At 41.8% G+C, this 19,835-nt stretch overlaps 1 protein-coding gene across 1 annotated transcript in view; it reads right to left on the reverse strand.

Annotated features, from left to right (window-relative positions):
* CNTNAP2 (contactin associated protein like 2) overlaps positions 1–19,835 on the reverse strand; it is a 1,359,261-nt gene that overhangs the window by 229,384 nt on the left and 1,110,042 nt on the right. The gene's annotated exons all lie outside the window — the stretch shown is intronic.

Here is a 19,835-nt window from a genome sequence, read left to right on the forward strand (position 1 = left end):
CTCCTTCTCCTCCTCTTCCTTTTTTTTTTCTTTTGAAGGAAGTGTTAAGTGTACACCAAGAGACCAAAGAATTTATGTAACATGAGAGCATGTGAGAAGAGGCAGGTAGACTGAAACTAGAGTCACTGGAGAACCAGTGAGATGAAGAAAAGAAGGAAGAAGTAAAGCAATATCTGTGTTCTTATCTAAGACCAGGGGCTCCGTCTCACCCTGGATGCTACCCATCCCTTCTTATCTACTCAAGGACATCAGTCCAGCACACCTCCTCTCTCTTCCACGGCACCGATAATTTGCTCTTTGCTGGATCCCTCCACATGCACATGGTGACATGTCTCTAATCTTTACAGCCACCACCACTGCAGAATATATCTCTTGATCTTATTTCTTATTTCTTTGTTTTCTTTAGTTACCACATACTTTGAAAGAACTTCCTGTAATCTCTGCATTTGCTTCTGCTCCTCTTAGTCCTTCTTTAACCCCATCACATGAGGGTTTCTCCTCCACTACATCTGGTCCTGCCTCAGGACCTTAGCACTGACTCTTACCTTTACCCAGAGAGCTCTGTGGCTGCTCACATTATCATATTAGAAATTCCTTCCCTAAACTTTTTGTGTTGAACAGCGAACCCCTCTCTCAGCTGCCTTTCCTCCTTTATCCTGATTTTTTTATTTTGACGTATGCAGCACATCACCATCTGGCACAAAATATACGTGTTCTTGGCCTCACTGAAGCAGAGGCATTTTCTGTTTTGTTCATTTTTGTTATATATGTCCTCAGCACCTAGAACAATGCCTGCCACAGAGAAGGCACAATTTGTGAATAAATGACTGAATGAATAGGAACACTCCTACCAAGGAGGCCAAATGCACAAAGAAATCCGTATATTTTCTAAGGCATATCATAATTCAGGAGACAGGCATATATAGGGAATATCATCTTCTTTTCCACAAGCATCTTCCCTAAGAGCATAAAGTAAGAATGTATGTTTTCTCAGACTGGGAACAAGATATATTAGTTACACCCGTTTGAAACAAGCGATGCTAACGGTTATCTCCAAATAGAACATGTGAGGATCAAAGGCTTATCCAGGATAAACTCAGCAGTGCAGTCAGAAGCATACTCCAAGGCTCCTGTCACAGAGATTCTCATTCAGCAAGTTGTGATAGGGCCGTGGAGTTTGCATTTTGTTAACACCAGGGGATCCCAGTGCAAGTGGTCCTGGAATTCTAGTTTGAAAACCACTATGATCCCCAAGTTCCATTCTGGTAGTGAGATCCAAAGAATCAGAGTTTTTTTCCTTGCCTGCAAAGCAAATATGTTCAAAACTGTATAGTGAAGAGTTTCACTTTGCTTAAAGGGAGGTCCAGACATTGCCCTTGGCTCTGGGAGAGCACCATCTAAATCTAAACCCCTGGAACATTGTGTCTTTGTTGCCCAAGAGTCATACCAGAGAGTCTAACAATGTGATTTGAGCACGCCAGATAGACCAACAATGCGGTGGAGGGGGAAGGCTTGGGTCACACAGTTCCAGCCTTGGAAGGGCTGGAAACAGAGGTGAGTCATGTTGGAGGCCGACAGTTCCTACATGCTGGAGCCTGTATAAAGATCCTGAACACCAAGGCTCAGGGGAGCTGCCGCGGTTGGCAGTACCCCTCGCGTTCCATCACAGTCAATGCCAGGAAAGTGAAGTGTCCGTGACTCTGCAGGAGGAAGCACCCACAGTAGCTGGGCATTTGGTACTTTCCTCGGTCCCTGCCCCGTGTGCTCCTTCTAAGCTGTGCGCTTTCCCTGTATAACCATAACCACCAGTGCAGCAGCCTCCAGTGAGCTCAGGGAATATTCTAGAAGTTGCTGAGCTGAGGATGGTTTTGATGACTCCTTGAACATGCCGTGGGTGTCAGAGGTGTGTGCAAGCCTGCACAGGCTCTGGTCCTTCTACGTTTGCAGTGGGGCTCTCTGCGAAATCCAACCACTTTGTTTACAAGTATGTGATTGAACCCAGTAACGTTCGGGCTGGAGGACTTTTGAGAATGGATTTGCCTTCACCTCCTAGAAAGGGACCTGAGTCTGCTAACATGCAGTCATAACAGGAGAGTTGGTTTTTCTAACTATACTACACTGCTTTTCATACTGTACAGAAAATAAATTAAAAAAAATCTTTATTTATTTTGAGAGAGAAGAAGAGAGAGTGTGCATGTGTGTGGGGGTATGGAGGGGAGAGAGAGAGACAGAGAAGCCTAAGCAGGTTCCATGCTGTCAATGCAGAGCCCGACATGGGGCTCAATCTCATGAACCATGAGCCGAAATCAAGAATCAAATGCTTAACTGACTGAGCCACACAGGCACCCTCCCCCAGTTTTTAAAATAATAGTCTATTTTTTCTTTATAATAGTCTTAGCTTGTGAATATAGGAATTTTCAGAGCCAAAGATGCATATTCACACCCAAAAACTTGGTGTTAAATACATCTGAAAATGAACACTGGGAAGGAAAATTTATTTGAAGTCTTTTGGAAATTCTTCAAGGAAATGCCTAGAGCTTAAGAATCCATGTTATGAACTCTTTTTAAAACCTTTGGTTATCTTGATAACCTCTTGAGTATGAGAAATATTTCTCTTTGTGTATTTTGGCCTTTAAGCTTTTTATTATGGTTAAAAAAATAACTTCACAAACAAAGATATCCACAGAGAAAAGGAATCAAAAGAGAGTTACCATTGGCCGTGCAAAAACAGAGAGCTGTCTTTAAAATGCAAAACCTTTCTAATTTTAGTTTTCTCCATGCATTTAACTGCCTTCTGAGAATAACTTCCTGAATATTAATGGACCTGTGTGATTTAAAAAGGAAAAAGACAAAAATCTTTCCAAAATGACATGAAGTGTCAAATAGGACCTGTCCTGGGGCAACGGGGCAGCTCAGTTGGTTGAGCATCTGACTTTAGCTCAGGCCATGATCACACAGTTTGTGGGTTCGAGCCCTGCGTCGGGCTCTGTGCTGACAGCTCAGAGCCTGGAGTCTGCTTTGGATTCTGTGTCTTCCTCTCTCTCTCTGCCCCTCCTGCACTCATGCTCTGACTCTCTCTTTCTCAAAAATAAATAACACCAAGAAAAAAGAAAGAAAGAAAGAAAGAAAGAAAGAAAGAAAGAAAGAAAGAAAGAAACCCAAACAGGACCTGTCCTTAGGAAGAACATGTGGACAGGTTTTAAATACTCTCATGTTTGGAGCCAGCGGAGCCTGGAGTGTTGGACAGAGAGTGCCTGATTTGGAAGAACAGATAAAAGTCCCAGAGGGTGACTGTGTGGATAGAGTGTGACAAAGGGAAATGTAGAAACTGCTCTTGAGAAACGTGATACTAAGGAGTCTCCAGAGATGGAGAGGAACGTGGATTTGAGGTGAGGATGGGCAGGAAAGAAGCTTTTCTCTGGACCACAGACAGGTCGTGTGGCAAGAGGAGAGACGCTCACTTGAAGGACGTGTGCTCCGGGGAGGGCCAGGGGTAATTCACGGGGGTGGTTTCAGGTAATGTTAGAGAGAGGAGGCTCCTTGAGACACGTGGCTCTGGGAACGGTGGGGTGTGAGGTCTGAGGAAATACGACTGCATGCTGAAACCGCTAGAATCAGAAAAAACTGGTAGGTGTTAATTTGGACCCAGCTGAAGCTTATCAGGAGACAATATTTCAGCCAATTAATTACCTGTACCTTCTAAATGACTGAGTGGTGGATGGCTACACTTAGGTGGACACTGAGAATGAGGAAAAGCCAAAGACACAGTCCCAGGAGGAAAGAGCGAGACTGTGGAAGAGTCTGCTGGGGACGTCTGGGAATATGCCTCTCAGAAGTGGACAGACAAGGAGATGGCTGTTTTCTAGTTGCCACGGACTGAATTTCAGTTCAGACTGGAAGACTTGTCATGGGCCCTATTTCTCTCTGCTTTGCAGCAAACTCTTTCCAATCCAGCCTGCCCTTTCAATGCCACGTGGACATTTCAATGTCACATAGACTTTGGACAAAACCTCTCTATTAAAAAAAAAGTGCCAAATGAAGATTCTACATTCTACATGCTACGGACACAGAATATAAAAAGAGATTTATTCTGTTTTCTGGGACAACACCAGATGCACATCAACTATGCTGTCCTGCAGTATTGGGCAGAGTGGAGAGAAGGGAAGTCACGGTCAACAGAGATTTTACGTGGGTATGCAGAGAGAGAGGAAAAGAGTAGGGAGCAAGCTTTCTTACAGTGTGAGAAACTTCTATACAAGTTTCTTTTTCCTTGGAATCGCTGCAGGAGGTTGCACAGCAGACCTAAATTATCCTGTTAGTTTTCTCCATCTGTGATTACTTAAATTTGTTCATTATCTCCTATGTAGTATGAATTACTAGAAATGAGGAGTCTTAGGGTTGAATATTAAAAATACAGGATCTCGGGATCCCAGGGTTGGAACTTCTCAGGATAAATGCTCCATCAACATTGTAGAAGGGTAATATACCCTGAAGCCATCTATTTCCACCTCCGAAAAATGACAAGAAGTCATTCATAGTGTCCTTATGATGGTGCCAACAAATCTCTGCGTTCTTGACCCAAGCATTGCTCTGGAAATGAATAATGTTAAATAATCATAGTGATTCCTCCTAAGGTATGCTTCCTTTTCCCTTATTTATGATTGTACTACATAAATAAATGTTTTGTCTCTCAATTTTCCTGATTATACTACATAAATAAATGTTTTGTCTCTCTAAAGACTGCACATATAAAACCCGTGAGCATCCTTTTTTTTTAGGGCCAGTTTGTACTAAGTTCAAAGAACAAGCTTACTTTTTTCGTGATTTGCTGAACTAATGGAACATGGATTTTCTGTAGAAGAGCTCCATTGAGGGACCAGCCCCTGGCCAGCCTCTGCCTAAGACTGGTCTCACAGACCCTCAGTAAGGTGAGCAAGGTGAACTATGGAACAGCTTTGGGAACAGGGTCACCCACAGGAGACTGTTCTGCTGGGCGCCTCCTGTGTGGCTTTCCCAGAGAGGTCTTCCATCTCCATCTTTGGGCCCTTCCTGCTGCTTCCTGCTGTGGGATGTGAGTGAGCCTTAAACATACATAAGTATATATTTTGTTCTTGTGTGAGATGATGGCCTGAGAATTCATAACAGGAAGCCAAGTAGATCGGAAGGTGAGAAAATCTATCTTTGAAAAGTTAAGCTAGGGGCGCCTGGGTGGCTCTGGCAGTTAAGCGTCTGACTTTGGCTCAGGTCATGATCTCACCGTTCGTGAGTTCGGGCCCTGCATCGGGCTCTGGGGGGACGGCTCGGAGCCTGGAGCCTGCTTCAGATTCTGTCTTCCTCTCTCTCTGCCCCTCCCCTGCCCCTGCTCACAGTCTCTTTTTCAAAAATAAACATTAAAAATTTTTTTAAAGACGTTAAGTCCAATAATAAAGGATCATTGAGGGGCGCCTGGGTGGCTCAGTCGGTTAAGCCTCTGACTTCGGCTCGGGTCGGATCTCATGTTCGTGGGTTCGAGCCCGCGTCAGGCTCTGTGCTGACAGCTAACTCAGAGCCTGGAGCCTGTTTCAGATTCTGTGTCTCCCTCTCTCTCTGACCCTCCCCTGCTCGTGCTTTATCTCTCTCTGTATCAAAAATAAATAAAAAATTAAAAAAAATAATAAAGGATCATTGATTAAATGAAGCAGCACTTGGCAACTGAGACCGTGTTTCCCATTCTTTTTATATCCCATGCTGCCATTTGTTAAGAGAAGAATCTAATTATCATTTCCAGACACTGATGTCCCCAGATACGGAGACTGATGGGGAATAAAATGAATCTCTGGAAGGTCTCAGATAAATGCCCTCCTCCAACAACAATTTTTTTTTTTTGTGCATTATATTCTGTGGGTCGTATTACAAAAATAATAGCTCTTTGGTTTTGTTTTACTGATATAAAATAATGGTTTTCCAAGCTATGCATGCTCTTAGAGATTCTGATATAGTCTCTGTCCACAATTGGAAAAAAAAATCACTGTCGTGGAGTTAAAAAAAAAAAAAAAACCTGACAAAGCTGACATGCAATGTGCTTCTAAAATCTCATTACATGAGGGGTGCCTGGGTGGCTCAGTCAGTTGAGCTTCCGGCTTCGGCTCAGGTCAGATATCACGTTCGTGGGTTCGAGCCCCGTGTCAGTCTCTGTGCTGTTGGCTAGCTCAGAGCCTGGAGCCTGCTTCTGATTCTGTGTCTCCTTCTCTCTCTGCCCCTCCTCTGCTCATGCTCTGTCTCTCTCTGTATCAAAAATAAATTAAACATTAAAAAAATTAAAAAAAATCTCATTACATGAAACAAATCGGATACAAATAGTATGCACCATATGATCTGATTTTTGTAAAAAAATTATATATAAGTGCATAGAAAAATGTTTAGAAATGTGCACACCAACAGAATATTGTTAAGTATACTAGAATATGAGATTATAGTTTTTAAAAAATTTTTCCTGCTTCTCTGGATTAATTTTTTTAATGTTTATTCATTTATTGAGAAAGAGAGAGAGCACTCATGCACGAGTGGTGAAGGGGCAGAGAGAGAGGGAAACACAGAATCCAAAGCAGGCTCCAGTCAGCAGAGAGCCCAACATGGGACTCGAACCCATGAACTGCGAGATCATGACCTGAGCTGAAGTCAGACACTTAATGGACCAAGCCACCCAGGCGCCCCTGGATTTTTACTTCATTCAACAATAAACCAACACGATTTGTATACTTTTTAGAAGTCACAATCTGATAATTTCCACTTCTTTTGCAAAGGTTGGTGACATTTTAAGTAACTCTATTCTATAATTTTAACAAGTGTTTAATCAGGGAGATTAATCAAAATGCAAAGAATGGATTTCATTTAAATACAGAAGATTAGTGGGAATTTAAAGGTGGACCAGAACATTCCTCCTTAGTTCTTTACTTTTTAAAAAATACCTGAGAAGATTAAAAAAAGAGTGAGAGAGTGGTCAAACTCTACCATAAAATACTTTTGAACAAGATGTGAATTTTTTTCCCTATTAAAAACGGCTAAAAATAAGGGCATGCTATTTTTCAAAGTAAAATCCTCACAGGTCTGAAGTGCCAGCATGTTCCGATGTTTAAACTAATGTATACAGGAATCAGAATGCAAGAAGAGCATAATTCAGTGTTATAATTACACTTGACAGATATACACTGTTTCTATTATTCATTGGCTCTGGTTGTACTTACAAGAAAGACCCTGCAGAATACTAAGTATCAACCACTCTTCAGGAGAAGCCTTTTGGCATTCTTATCAGTTCTCATCACAGTCATCAAATTCAGAGATGCAGAAAACCAAATTTGATCATTTTAACACTGTCTGCAAAGGCAAGTAACATGAGTAATTTCCCAAGAGGCCCTAGGTCCAGGCAGCTTTCTTCTGTCAGGCTCTTAACACAGATATGTGGGTGGGTCGTTGCTCTAATGAAAAATGCCTTTTAACTGGTCCCTGGGCTTTCTCTATATTCGTTTCAATTCCTCAGATGCCCCACCATCTTCCTCCTCTACTTGCTTTTCCCTGTGCTGTTTACTCTCTGGACAGATGCCTCTATCTCATGTATTTGCCTGTCATCCTCCAGGGCAGATCAAGGCACCTTCTGGAACCTACCTTGATGTCTTTAGGTAAGGTTAGAGCTTACTCCTTTTCACTGCCATGGTACCTGTGGCAGAGATGGCTAACTTTTCATGAAAAGTTTCTTTTTCTCCTTTCCCCAGTCACCCCTGTGAAACTGCCAGGTGTCAGGAGCTGCATTTTCCAGTCCCCAGAAATCTAGGTGGAGCCGTGTGACCCCTTACTCCCCACAAAATGAGAGCAGGCATGCGTGGCCCTTCTCTGCCCTCTCTTTCTCTGTCTGCCAGCTGGACTTAGAAACGCCAAGGCACCAGGAGATGGTGGAGCCGCAGCACGAGAGGAGTCAAGCTCAAATCACGGTGCGGAAGGACTTCATGGAGCAAAGCGTGCATGTTAGATGGCATACACTCACGAAAGTCTGGGCTTTTAGTCATTACAGCAGCTTAACTTAATCCTGCATGTGAACACTTCTTATTCTTATATCTCTAATTGATGAGATTTAAAAAATTTACCAGAGGGTCTTCTCCATCAGACCACTGGAATTTGAAAGGGATGAATTATATTGTAATGGTCTTATTATAATTTCAGCACCCATCTCTCTATCAGAACATTTTAACAGTTAAAAATATAGTTTATAATATTATATTTCAATGAATTAGTGGAATTTTTTAATTGATAGAACTCTGCCATTAAAAAATTTAAATTTATTTATTTGAGACAGAGTGAGCAGGGGAGGGGCAGAAGGAGAGGGAGAGCGAGAGAAGCCCAAGCAGAGCCCGGCGCAGATCATGATGTGAGCTAAAACCGAGAGTTGGATGCGTAACTGACTGAGCCACCCAGGTGCTCCTGAACTATGACATTTTAGAGCAAAGAGAAGGGCTAGGACCACATGGGAGCCTAGACTGACTGGTATATGTGACTTTGAATGTCTGAGCCACCTCCTTTGCTAACCCCACCAGACTGAGTCCCAAGGAGAGGCAGAACTTGCTTTCTCTATCAGAAAGGCAAACAAACACTTTCTTCTTGAGATATTTGTCAAGGACAAGCTTGACATTGAGAAATAAGGGAAGGGGGGCACCTGGATGGCTCAGTCACTTAAGCAGCTGACTTCGGCTCAGGTCATGATCTCACAACTCAAAGTCTCGTGAGTTCAAGCCTTGCATTGAACTCTTACTGGCAGCCTAGAGCCTAGAGCCTGCTTCTGATTCTGTCTGTCTGTCTGTCTGTCTCTCTCTCTCTCTCTCTCTCACCCTCCCTTACTTATGCTCTCTCTCTCTCTCAAAAATAAATAAACATTAAAAAATTAAAAAAAAAGAAATATAGGAAGGGATTTCCTTTGTCCTTCAACATTTTTGTTCTACACTGAATGGACTCCAGAGCCCAGAGCCAAGCTGGCATGTGAAGCCCTATTTTTTGGCTGCACTTAGAAAACAAACCACAAAAGACTTTATGGTTAGTCATGGAATATGACTGCCATTTACGATTCTGTATCTATTGGAAAGTATATTCCAAGGTTTTGAATACCCAGCTTAGAAACTCCTATAACATGGTCCTCTGTAATCAGGAAGTACCTAAACTAAAAATGGGGGCGGGGGGGAAGTGAAACAAGAATATTATAGAGATACGGATAAGTCTTCTTTTCCTAAAGTGTCTGAGAAAAATATATTTCAGCTATGACCCTAGTCCTATATTAGATTTCATGCAAGCCTTTACGTTTCTTTTTGTCTTCCCAATGTTCCTATCTTGAGTGCTATTAAAAGTTATCTTGTAATTTGAGCAAACTGCGTCTCTTCATTTGTGAAAAACTGTAAAGATTTTCCAGTTGACATCCAGCTGGCCAATGTTTCTGTCACCTGGTTTTAATTTAGAAGTGTTTGTCTGATGACTTACAAAATCCTAGTATTGTTATGCTTAGAGTTGTCTTAGGCCCTTTGAGATATATGTCTGGTTTTGAGCTATTTCAAGTAATCTTCCCCAGTCACTCACTATATTTAAATGAAGCTCTGCTCCCTGATTCATTGTGTCTTCTTCTTTTTTTAAACCAGCTTTGAATTAATTGGTCCCAAGTGTCATCCTTAGTTGAATCAATTCGCTAGCATTAGTAACTTGCACTAAGTGACATTGACACCAACTTTTTCTTCTTGAAGCATTTGTTTCTCTGAACCTATAAATCCTGTAGAGCCCCTGCTGGCTTCTAAAATGGCAGAACTAAGGGCTCTGATCTTATGATGACTCCACATAGCTATTTCGAGTTTTCTCACCAATCCATGCGTTTATTACTGAATAATAATGGTACACGCTTCCTCCCATCTCTGCCTCACACCAGAATGCATGAATTTAAGCTTCTTCCTCCATCTCTTCTTTTCCTGGAATGCCTGCTGTCTTCCAGCTCACCAGCAGGCTGATTCTAGTAGTTGGGCTTTTCAACATTCTACCATGCCATCTTTTTGAAAGGAAAGATTTTGTGGCCTACCACACATAGTAAATGCAGAGAACATTACGGTCAGAGAAAGCAAGATAGAAGAAAAATTCTATCAGAAAAATATCTCTATGAAACTAAAGTGTTCTTCTATAGTAATGACATGTATTCTAAATACTATGTAAAGATGCTCCTTAATGAGGACATCTATTTAATTTTCTAGGAAATAAACTGAGTTGTCTTGTAGAAATGTCACTATCTTTAGAAAAATGAAAGAATTCTATAGGACATATCTTCTGTATTTTAAATTAAAATGCAGTAAAAAAAAATTAGTTGTGTGGGCAGCGTTTCAACAGGGAGAGACAATTCCAGAACAGGAAAAGACATCGTGGGTCATAAGAAAGTGTGGATGGCATCCAGGGAGTGTCAGTAGATGGGCAGGGGGCTAAGGTGAAGCACATGACACTGTTGGAAAAGTTTGTATGTAAAGAAGACTGAAAAATTAGGTCAAGCTTAAGTACTTGAACTTAGCATTATAATGCATTGACAAACCATTATGGTCTGTAAGAAAAGGAATGACAGGGCAGATCTGTAGACATTTGTCCTCACCAGGGAGGGCAGAAGGAAGGGAATGAAGTGAGGGAGAAAAATTCTGAGGCTGTTCGAATCAAGAACCCAAGGCATTTTAGCTAAAGAAGCCATCATGGGAAATAAAAGGAGACGTTTGAGAAGACTTCATTATCTTTGCATTTTTGTTACATTCATCCTTTTGTAACTAGTTGGAATTGATGCTTTCTCTGGGACAATTCTGGTATGATGACACACCAGCAGGAACATCAGAATAACATTTCACTATATTAAAAATAGGGTATTCTATCAAGATAAACAGTCTATGCAGTGTGGGGACATCAGTAAAACATTAAATATGACTTTGATCTTTCTAACCTGGATCATGAAGAAAATAGTGATGACATTAATTAAGATAGGAAGCACAGGAGAGGGCTTTTGGGTGAAGATGATGGATTTCGGTTTTGACATAATGAGCTTGAGGTGCCTATGGGTGATTCTGATGGATGCTTAATTAGAATTTACAACTAATGGTCCATGATTTTAGGAAATCTCCTAATGACATTTAGTGGAAGCATGTGTGTGGACTGGAATTCATTTGAAGCAGATGTCCTCTATTATGATAAAATCCTCCTCCTGCCATCATGTCTAGGAGAATGGAGAACCATGGCATGGAAAGTTAAGATGCTGCTTCCTTATAGGTTCACTTAGGATGGGAGGTTGCAAGTCACATGTGATGCTGATGGCCTCTGAAAGGTTTGTAGGATTGTTGATGCTGGAAGACACCTTAAGATGGTCCAGTCTGCCCTTCTTTTACAAGTGAACATGATGAAGTCTGGGAAGGTAAAGCAACTAGTCTTGGTCGGTCTGCCTAGGATCCTGGTTTCTATTTCTGTTGTTGAAAAGTTGTTTTATTAGTTTATTTTGTCCTTTAATCATTCAATATTTTTTCATAGGGTTTTTTCTTTTTCCATTAATAAAATCACTCCTTGGATCAAGATATTGAACGTTTCCACCACCACAGAAGGTTCCTTTCAGCCTCCTTCCAGTTAATACTCCCAATCCCCAGGAGAGCCACTATCATGCCTTCTCTCTCTGTGGATTACTTTGGCCTGTTTTTGAAAGTCTTATAAAAGAAATCAGTATATGTTGTAATGTACATACAATGTAATATCTGTGAGGGAATCCTGTCTCTTAACATTGACTTACTTATTATAGTCCTAAAATGCCTTTAGCTTGACTATGTAAATAGGCTGGGGGCCAATACAGAGATTCTAAGTTCACAGGAGCCTGTAGTGAGGTCTTGAGGAGCCTGAGTTCTGGATCTCAGCTGATTTTCAGAGCAGAATTTGAGTCCCAGAGGAGGGGCAAGCTATCTCTTTGGGTGTGGTTGGAGGAATCCTGTCCTAGGGTGCTCTGAGTCTAGGTTCTGAGTCAGAGGCAAAGGAACTGCTATCAGAAAGATAATCTTAACTTCAAAAGAAGAATCCCTCCCTGTACCAGGAAGTAAAAGCAGAGTGGGTTCACCATCTCCACTATGACTATGAGGGAGAAGAAAGGAAATGCTGCTGTGTTGAGTGGGCTGGTCAGGAGAGCTGGGTGGTCTTTAAAAGGAGCCTTTGAGGTGTGGAGGCAGAAAGGCAGGACCACAAGGTCTCTAGAAAGAGGAGATTCCATCTGGCCAGCTCTTTCTGGAAAAGTCCAAGTCAAGAGACATGACTGGACCAGTAATATCTAAGGTAACTTGGGTCATTTTTCATATCAGGAGGACACCCTCCTATAAAGTCTACTTTTATAACTCTAGGGTACCTCTGCCACATACTCAAATAACTTCCCCTTCTGGGAGTTTGGCAAAGAAATCTGAGAAACTTAATCTGACTTTGTCATTCATCAATTATTTATATATCTTCTAATACACAAAATGTAAACAGCTAATATACTACATAGTGTTAATTTAGCACAAATTTCATTTTTATATTACATGTCTGAACTTTTTTCTTAGTCTATAATGGAAACTGAAAAACTAAATCAGAAGCTAGAGAAATTTTTTAAAATTAATAAAACTGCAATAATTTTGCTACTCAGGTTTTTAATTTTTTTTTTGAGGATGTAGTTTTCTTTCTTATGTATTTGAATGACCAAGTCAGCACCATTCTCTAGGTCCCAAACCTTTCATACAAATTAAATTCACAGCTGGCCTTGTAAAATGATAGAATCACTAAAATTCTTCCTAAATCTATACTGATAGGTTGGCTTAGATAATTAAAGGAAAATGAACACAAATGAATACATTTTGTTTCATACTTGTTATTAATAAAAACTCACAATAAAAATAAAAGAAAAACACCATAAATAACATCCTGGTGGCAAACAGCCCAGCTAAATGGAATTAGACATTTTTCATGTTTATATAAGTGATTCTCTTTTAATATAAAAGTTGCTCCAAAAAATAAGTGGAAGATAAATTGCCGTTAGTTTACTTCTTCTGATTCATCAGTTTCTATATATTGCAGAATATTTTCTCTCTGCATTTCTCGAACATGTGTTTGCAGAAGGCGGCATCTTGGAAAATGAAAGTTTTTCCCTAATACCTTTTCCTAAGATTAGCAGGACATTAGGCTGCTGCCTCCACATTTTTGTGGAGCTACTCCTGCTAAATGCTAATATTTTCTCCAAGTCTTCCTGACCTCTGAACACGCTCAAACTTGGTCATTATGGAAGCTTGTGCTAAAGCATTACAACTGTTTCTGGATGCTCTTCCTGAATGTTTCCTAGTCAGTGAACACGTCCTTCAAAAAACTTCCACTGTGTCCTCTGAAATCTCTCTTAAAATGTTAAGCAAAAATAAAAGCTTAATTTGTAACTGAGAGGTGATGGATGTTAACTAGGGCTCGCTGTGGTGATCGTTTTGTAATATAAAAATACCGAATCATTATGTTGTACACTTGCAGCTGATACGATGTTATATGTCAGTTATATATCAATTAAAAAAGAAAAAATCCCTCCATAGTCATGTATCATCAGACATTTCCAACAGTTCCTTCCTCTGACTGGAGCCCCCCTTCAGGGAACCTACTGTGCGAGCATCAGCACTGAAGCCCCTTCTCCTGGTGGGGTTGGGAAGGCACCTGGTTTTATTTTTTACTCCTTAGCACTGCTTCCATTCTAGGGCACCAGAGTCTTTGTGCAGCAAGGCGTTCCCCCTGTGGCATGTGCTTGCTCCCCCCATGCTTCCTGTCGTCATCGTTTGAATGTGAGAACTGGAACATTTAGCTCACAGGATCCACGTCCCCTCCATCCGTCACCATCACCACTGGGCGCTTGAGCCGTGAGGTGGATGACCGGCGAGCACTCTGACCTCTCCGTTCCCTGGCTTTCTCGACAGCCTTTTCATACAACCTAGAATCGCCCTTGCACGGCCCGACTGGGGGTTCCAGGCCTTCTTACCACCCGAACTGCTTTCCTGTGAGACGTGGAATCCCAGCATCTCGCCCGCCATCAGATCTGTCCTGCTAGCTTCTAGTGTGTTCTTTGTCATCAGTTTCCAACACCAGCCCCTCAATCGTGGGGATCCCCTTCCCCATCTAGATTTTCTATGGTTCTCTGTCTCATTTATTTGACAAACACCTACTCAGCACCTGCCGCATGCTAGGCAGTCTTCTGGCTCTGGAGACGCAGAGGTCCGGTGCTCCACATGCCTCCCTGCACAGGTATGTGGTCCAGAGACTTTTCTGATGTGACCATGCCGTCTAACACTGCTGTTTCTTCCTTCAGCATCCTGAGCCGGAAATGTTCTTTCCCATTCCTTTGGAGGCTCAGTTAAAACGATATAATCTTGAAAGGACCTTTTCTTATTCTCCATTCGGATGGAGCTGTTGGTGCACCTGGGCAACCACAGTATTATCACTTGTACTTCTCATAGTTATTTCATCTTATCCAAAACACTGTTTTATATGCTTGCTAATCTCTCCTACTAGATTGTGTGTGCCTCTGGGATGGGGCCGTGTCTATTCTTCTTGAGTTCCTCTTTGGCACATGCAGAGTAGGCACTCGGTAAATATTGGCTGGAATATCTAGACCGCCATATATTTAGAATTGGACTTGAGACTTGCCAAAATATCTCCACTGCTTGTGCCATACTTGGTACTTGTTAGCAACGCCATGTGCTCAGAGTTCCCACACACCTGTCATGTTCCACATTCCTACGCTTTTGTCTATGCCTCTGTGGGGACCGTCTTCCCCTCCTAGAATCCTTTCCCTTACTTCTTCATCTAGCTAATGTCTCTGCATGCTTTCTGACCTGACTCAGACATCGCCTCATCTTCCTCTTCGTTCCCAGGAAGGGTCATGTACCTCTCTCCTCTGGATGTGTAGAGTACCTTAAAGCTATCATTGCAATTTATTGCATTTTAATGATCACAAGCACAAAATCTGGAATCAGATGTGTGAACTGTGCGCCCCGGTTTCCTTTCCATTTCTGTAAAATGTGGATAAACCGTGTTATAAAACCTAAAACTTTTAATATCTATAAAAGCTTTAGAATAGCACCTGGCACTTAAGAAACTTTCAACAAAACTCACATATCTGTGTTGTTATTAATGTGTTTGTCCCCTTCATTAGGTGAGAATGTTGGGTTCCTTTGTCCTCACCATAGACTCTGCAGGGTCCACCTGCTGCTCTGACCTGGCAGGTGCTCAGTATGTGGTGGCCTGATGATGTGACCATGGTCACGGTCACCATCTTAGCCAGAAAAGGGATCTAGACAAGTCAAGTAGCTTCCTAGGAGTAACTCTGGAAAAAAACTATGGATATATCCATGGATGTTAGTGAATATTTTCAGAGCAATATTCCTCTGCCATCTCAAAAATGCTCACCCACCCACCAACCAACAAAACAACAAACACAGGCATTTCTGATTTGGAAAGGGACTCACTCATTTGTGTCTCATCCTCTCCTTACCTGGGCCTGTTTCTCTCAGCCCCTTCAAATGTTCAGATTCTGGATCTCATTCACTTCTACCTCCTTGGAGGGGGACCTCATTCTTTCAGACTGTCCTTCTCTCCAGTTCTTCCAACCTATTCTTATTTGCTGGATTCTCCTCCTTGAAGTACATGTGTGCTCAAGTCTCCACGACTTAGAACAGTTACAAGAACAGTGGACAAAGCCCCAGTTCCCTGCTCTGCATATCCACCTTCACTCACCCCACACTGGCTTACTTTTTGACAGTGGCCTCAACTTGATGGACACTTTATGTCCTTATTTTAGTGACTGCTCAGTTAAGCAGTACCACACATTCTTTTTTTGTCATTCTTGAAATTCTTTCTTTATCTGATCCTTGGGATATCACTGTCTTCCTACTTCTCTGCCCATCTTTTACAAGCTATTTTGCTTTCTTCTATCCCTTTGATGTGCTTTTCATTTTTGGACACCTTTTTCCCTGTAAGTAAAAAATTACACATTTGTCCTGGGCAATCTCACTCATGCTGAAGGCACCAAATACTTATTTCCTGATGATTGTCTTAGTGATGATGACTCTCAAACTATATTTCTGACTCAGACCCCCCCTCTCTTGGGATCCAGATTTGTATATACAGCCCCCTTTAGATGTGTCCAACTGGATAGAAACTATTATGTCCTGCAGACATGCAAACTCAAAATATCCAAATGTAGTTTGCATTTTGCCCTCAAATGTTAAATTTCTCAGTAAAAGTGCTCCATATGCACAATCATCAAAACTGGAAACACTGGTTTCATTCTAGAACCTTCCTTTCCACTTCATCCTCACACCCATTTTGGTGGGACCTATCTCCTAAGCATCTCTCACATCTCTACACCTTTGATATTTTTTAAATTTTTTATGTTTTTATTTATTATTGAGACAGAGAGAAACAGAGCATGAGTGGGGGAGGGGCAGAGAGAGAGGGAGAGACAGAATCTGAAGCAGCTCCAGGCTCTGAGCTGTCAGTACAGAGCCTGATGCGGGGCTTGAACCCATGAACTGTGAGATCATGACCTGAGCCGAAGTCAGCCGCTTAACCAACTGAGCCACCCAGGGGCCCCTCTACTCCTTTGTTGATGTCTCTCCTCTTACATTTGCTCTGCCTGCATCTTAACATTGCTCCCCATTGTTTCACATCTGCCTTTCCATCTTCTCTCTGGTGAATGCAAGTCGGATTGTGTTATGCCCCACCCACCATTAACTGTCAGAGTCTAGTTAAGCCACATCTGTTCCCAAGCCTGGAGCACACTCTGGCTCCATCTCTCTGTTCCCCAACACAGGCTCCCTGATGCAGCTGTGCCCTTGTGAGTCCTTGGGTTCGCGTCACACACCCTCACTCACTGGTGAACTCCTCCTACGTTTTCCTTCTTGAACCCTCTCATCCCCCACTTCTTCACCTTACCAGCTCCTGATCATCCGTCAAAACCTAATTACAGTGACTCCCTGGAAACACTCCTGTCCTCCACTCAGGAGCCCTCAGCCACTCAGTGTGGTGAGTTTTGGTGTTAACAGCGAGGACTCTGGGACAGACAAAAAAATGTCAGGTCAAGCACCAGCTCTGCCACTTCCTAGCTGTGGGATCTTGGCAACTTATTTGCCCCATGCCTCCATTTCCTCATCTGCAAAGCAGAGATGTTAATGGCACTGTCCATTACAAAGGCTCATTAGGAAAGTAAGTGAGATGATTTAGCTAAAATCTGTGGAAAAGTGCCTGAGACATAGTGAGTGAATTAAGTTGAGCTATTTTTATTAGTACTGTAGCTACTGATTTACTTGTCGACAGTCCAAAACAAATACAAAGAACTCTGATATCCCTCCAAGGGAAAGAAACCATGCTTAATTTGACTATGTTCCCTCAGCACCTAGCATAGCATCTGGGACATTGTAGGTACTCAATAAACACTCACTGAATGTGTGAATAAATATAGATAGTAAGTGAAATATAGCCTTAAAATTTTACCTGTAAAATATGCTAATGAGTAACATCAGTCTAATTTTCTCATGTATGTTTTTTTACTTGCACAGTAAGATGTTGATGGTATCTCATTAACTTAGTGTAACTGATTCACTGTTCTTAGAGTCAAGAATCTTCTACCCCTGACAGAAGGGCACAATGTAGTTAATTAACAGAAATGTTATTCTGAAAGGCATGAACTGTGTAGGCATGAACTGTGACAAAATTCCTTGGAGACACAAACATAGAAACAAAATTTGAATTCCTATCAGAAAGGCATCAGAAAGCTTACCAAGTTAAAGGGGAGAAAAATAGCAGAGAAAGTGTTTAAAAGAGTGACTTCAGGAACCATCTTTCTTTAGCTTCCTCGGGCAGCCAGCCCTGCCTGGGACAACAATTAAGTCTGCAGGGCATCTCGTCGGGCAAGGGAGAGAGGGGTCTGGGAGAATACTCTGCCTCCACTCACCACCCATGCGTCCTGCAGAGAAGAGTCTGGAACGATGTGATAAATGGGGCAAGGGCGAGCCTCCATGTTTGTCTGTTTGTTTGTTTCCATGTTCTTCATGAAAGCATTGCTTCTTGTTTGCTTTGAGGCAATTGCTTTCTCAAATACAGATTCCTCCCATAAATTCCTTTGCACCTCAATGGAGATGCTCTGTAGTGATGGGCATTGGGTATCTCTGCCATTGGGTGATCTTACTTCCACCCTTAGTAATTGCTAGAAGCTCTGGAGGCCTCCAAGAAGAGGTCAGCCCCTAGTCCGAATGTCCTCACCCTTCCTTACCGCAAGGAAACACCGGGACAAAAAGAATTCTATGGCAAAATAAGACTATAATTCATCCTCTGCCAGAGTCTCCATACTGTGGAAAAACTGGGGCAACTTTGAGAACATCTCTGCAGATTTTGCATCATCAGAAATCATTGAAATTCTACTATGCAGGTGCTAAATGGAAACACTTCCTCTGTCTATATGTAGTCTTGTCATCTTTTCAATCCATGAGCAGGCTTATAAAACATGGGGATACAAAATAAGGATGAGGTGAATCTAAGTCATTTTACAGAAGCATGCAGAATTACTCAAATAGGAACTGTCATTTTTCTTTTTTGCCATGAGGTATTTCTCAAATATAATCCAACTGATGTGGAAGTCAGAAAATAGTTTGATCCCATTATTTTCACTGTGCAAAGTGAAACATCCCTTTTAAATAATTCTAAAGAGAGAATGACTATTTACTATTTTTTAAAAGATTTTAAGTAATCTCTACACCCAATGTGGGGCTTAAACCTATAACCCTAAGATCAAGAGTTGCATGCTCTACCAACTGAACCAGCCAGGTGCCCCTGACTATTTATTTACTTTTTAATTCCAAAGCTAGAATATTCTCAGTCTTCCTTTTCAATCAGACCTGGCTCAGATTAGATTTATAATGAACATCCTGAGGAATATGATATTGACACCTTCTAGATGCTGAAGTAAATGCTTCATGAGTATCCATATTCTATTATCATAATGGCCCCACAAATTACTACCCCCATTTTACAGATCAGGAAATTGGGATTCAAAGAGATTATACAATTTAACTAAGGACTTGGATTTCAACCTGAGAATATGAACTTCAAAGTCTGCTAATCACGGTCCACTATTTTACAAAAATTATCCCATAGGATTACAGCAGGAAAACATTGCCTGAGATTCCCTTTTTAAAAGGTCACACCACATAATTACAACTACAGAAAGAGAGAATATGTCATCAGATATTTCTGGGAATGGGTTTGGGATGATTCTCAGACCAGACCCAGTAACACGGGCACTCAGATAAAGGAAGCAGACTAGGAAGAAGGGGATTTTTTGATGTGGGGAGGGGCACCAGGATTGTGTGGAGGGACCAAGGGCTTTGACTTGTGTACCCGTTCTGGTCATGTCTGTCATCTGTGCTGATACTTTCTTGGTCTGACTGTCAAGAGAGCTTGCCATGTGTCAATATTCCCCTAACCTAGAATTTTGTGGACTGTAGATTCCAGAAGCCAAATTTCTGCCCCAAGGATAATAGGGCCCTGGAATAATGAGAACTGCCCTTCTTATATCCAGTGTACCCCTACCTTCTACAGATGGCATTCCCCAGACCACATGACCTTGTGAGGGTCTTTGGGATCCAAGGCAAGCTGGGCTGAGGCAGTATCTGCTCTCACTCTGATGAGGTTCGTTTCTGTATCATTAGCTAAACAAACTCAGAAGTGAAACCTTTGGAGGGTGTGTGGATTTGGGGCCTCTGCTAGAAAGCTTCCAACTC

The sequence above is a fragment of the Suricata suricatta genome, chromosome 2 (assembly GCF_006229205.1).
Source record: "Suricata suricatta isolate VVHF042 chromosome 2, meerkat_22Aug2017_6uvM2_HiC, whole genome shotgun sequence".
NCBI lineage: Eukaryota > Metazoa > Chordata > Mammalia > Carnivora > Herpestidae > Suricata > Suricata suricatta.